This window comes from Panthera pardus, unplaced genomic scaffold (assembly GCF_024362965.1).
Source record: "Panthera pardus isolate Hobbes unplaced genomic scaffold, ASM2436296v1 HiC_scaffold_9, whole genome shotgun sequence".
Taxonomy (NCBI): Eukaryota; Metazoa; Chordata; class Mammalia; order Carnivora; family Felidae; genus Panthera; species Panthera pardus.
Window position 1 is genome coordinate 399,024 of NW_026527024.1, and position 3,356 is coordinate 402,379.

General features: G+C 43.0%; 1 long non-coding RNA gene across 1 annotated transcript; it reads right to left on the reverse strand.

Annotated features, from left to right (window-relative positions):
- Positions 1–1,278: 1,278 nt before the first annotated feature.
- On the reverse strand, positions 1,279–3,108 carry LOC109269216 (uncharacterized). The gene is made up of 2 exons (XR_002080989.2): positions 2,644–3,108; positions 1,279–1,933 (listed from the first exon to the last, which is right to left on the reverse strand). It is a non-coding gene; the product is annotated as an uncharacterized LOC109269216 (long non-coding RNA).
- Positions 3,109–3,356: the final 248 nt, after the last annotated feature.

Consider the following 3,356-nt stretch of genomic DNA (forward strand, 5'->3'; position numbering starts at 1 on the left):
AATGCTTCTCTTGACCTCAGGGTTATAGGTTCGAGCCCCACGTTGGGTGTAGAGATTACTTAAAATCTTAAAAACAAAAAAACAAAACAAAACAAAAAAACCCTACATTGAAACATCACTCTTACCGCTCAGTTTGGCAAAAATCAGAGTTTGGTAACACACGCTGTTGCCAAGGCCATCAGCAAACAGACCTTCTCGTGCATTGCTGGTACAACAATAAACTGGCAAAACCCCTTGGGAGGGTAATTTGGTGGTCTCTATAAAAATTATAAATGCATGTACATTTTGTTTCAGTAGTTCTACTCCTAGGAACTTTTCTTTAAAGATTTTATTTTTAAGTAGTCTCTACACCCAACGTGGGACTCGAACTCACAACCCCGAGGTCAAGAGTCACATGCTCCACCCACTGAACCAGCCAGGTGCCCCCTTCTAGGAACTTATTTTATGAATAGTCTCACCTTCAAAAAAAAAAAAAAAAAAAGTGAATGTTCTGACCTTAGCATGAAATGATGAGGGATCAGTTTATTCCAAAATTGTTTGTCTGGAATAATCAGAATACATCCAATGTTTAATAAAAGTGAAAAGATAAAAAATTTTGAAGACTTTTTAACTTCATTGCGGCAGGAACGTTTAACAAGATCTACCCTCTTAACAAATTTTTAAGTGAATAATATATTGCTGCTGACTACAGGAAGACTCTATTTTTAAAATAATAAGCGAGGGGCGCCTGGGTGGCTCAGTCGGCTAAGCAACCGACTCTTGATTCCGGCTCAGGTCATGATCCCAGGGTAGTGGGTCAAGCCCCACTTTGGGCTCCGCATGGAGCGTGGGACCTGTTTAGGATTCTGTCTCTCTCTTCCTCTGCCCATCTCCCCCACTCATGCTTCCTCTCCCTAAAAAATAATACAAAATTAAAAATAAATTAGCAAGTGAAATAAATTCTGAGACTCAAGAAAAAGGTTTAGAGAGTTACACCTCGAAATGTCGTGATTGTGCCATTCTGGCCCTACATCTGGGTCTGCAGATTTTCAAAACGCATTCCTCACAGAAGGAATTTCCCACAGGGTTGGTTATCAGCACTGAAAAGCCTACATCTCCAAAAAGCTGCGTCCCTTGACAAGCAAGCTCGCTCCTGTGGTGACCCACATCTCTCTGGTTTTTACTACTGTGCGGACAGTGTGGTATAGCCCTGAAAGCACAGCCACACGGGAGAGAAATCAGCCAGTGAAAAAGACGACCAAACCTCCCTCTCCGAAGAGATTCCTTTTGATTCTAGTAAAACGTGATGGAGAAATTTTTAAAAACCACAGAAAATGAAACATTCGCAGCAGGTGCGTTGCTACAGATGAGGGTTTGGGGCAAATATCACAACTGGCCGTGGCTACAACGAAAAACTTTTAAAGGCTCCCTAGAAAAGCCGGTCATCTCAATCTTTCCAGCGACAGAGAAGAAAAGACAACACCCTTTTAACAGTCTTCACCTCCCTAAACGGTTTTGTTTTGTTTTGTTTTTTAAATTCAGGATGCAATTAATTTGAAAGCTTGAGCTAAACGTAAATTGAGTGGATTGGTGTGGAAAGGTAAATCGAGACACCTCAGATTAAAGATAACTAAAAGAAACGGAGTGACCTATATATTCAGAACATTTTGATAATGGTTATGTGTCTCTTTGGCTCAGTGCTAGAGAAAGAAGTGGCTGGAAGTTGGCAAAATAACCACAGGGACGCTGTAAAACTGCCTGTCTGAAATCTGTTCCTTTTTGTGGTTATTTGGGCCAGGAGAGCCGGTGCCCTCAGCATGCTGGATGCACGGCCTGTCACACGCTGATCACATGCACTCCGCCCGGCCAGCCTTCTTCTCCTGGTCCGGATCCCATGACATAAGGGCGACCAGCTGATTTGGCGTGACAGTTCCCATAATTTCTCACCTGGAGACTGAAAACAAAAACAAAAACAAAACCCGGGCACTTGCAAAGAGCCACTTTTAAAGAGTTATAAGCAAGCACGAAGAGGCTTTCCTGTCTCGTTAGCAGATTTCATTCTGCAAAATACTCCTAAAATTCATATGGAACCACAAAAGACCCCGAATAGCCAAAGTAATTTTGAAGAAGACCAAAGCAGGAGGCATCACAATCCCAGACTTCATTCTGCAAAATACATCCTCTGGAGGCTTCTTGTTTAAGGAACAACTGGGCTAAGTCCCATGTTAAGAAAAAGCTACCAACTAGCTTTCATGGTTTCAAAGTGGCCATTTTCCAATTGTCCAAAGCCAGAGTTGCTGTAACTTCTGAACATATTCTTCTAAGGTATTTGTGAAAATATATGGAATAATATATGGAAAGAACTTCTACGGTTAACGGGATGAAGTTCCGTTCAGCACCAGTTCAACACGCTCGGCCTAAATTTTTTCCAAACTGTAAAGTTTTCCCTCCTTTAGGCAGGAAGTTAGAAAAGAAATGAAAACTAGAGCAGTTTTACTTTAATTACTGACAGGCAACCAGGGTCCCCCCCCCCCTTACTTCTGGAATATTCCATTCCGTATTGGCAAAACACATATTTCATAACAAAAGCAGAAACAGAAGAAAAGGATCGTGAAAACAATGCCGATGCTAAGTTCCAAGGCTCCCTTCTACAACACTATGTACCTGTTTGTTCCCTCCCATAATGCAAGCTTTATTTCCGGTAAACCACACTGAGCCTCATCTCTCTCCTCATAGAAGGGCAGGGTTCTTTCCAGCTGTTGGTGTCAGGCAGGAGAAACAAGGCCAGAGGCAGGTTGAGCTGAGGTCAGGTGCTTGGAGACGCCAAAGAGTAGAAAAGCAGAATTGGGGATGGGTGGAGGTCAGAACGTGAGTCAATCGCCAGAGACACCAAGTTCAAACTAGGACAAGCCAAGACCAGCGTCTTGGGGGCAAATCTAAGAACAAATCAGGCACGGGTGGACGAATAGGCAAGCTGAAAGACACTAAAGAAACATATGAAATAGGTGTGGCTAGATCGGCACAGCCATTCACTCTGCTCAGTGTCTGGTCGGACTTCCTCTGCAAACCAGCTTCTCCTGGACTTAAAGGAGCCATGCTCTGAAAAGAGTAGAGAGGAGACCAGAAGCGATGAATGTAAGGTAGAGACGTTGTTATGCACAAACATGCACCACCACAACCCCCAAAGGAAGAGCTGTGAGAACCACACGAGCTAAAGATTGGCATCACTTGTTAGAACAATAAATTACACGTAAGGAAGCAGTAGCTACCCTTGAAATACAAAGAGGTTAATACTCATCCCGTGATTCACTCGTTAAAATACTGGGTGAGTACCTACAGCTGGACACTGTGCTGAAAGCCGAGGATAAAAAAAAGTC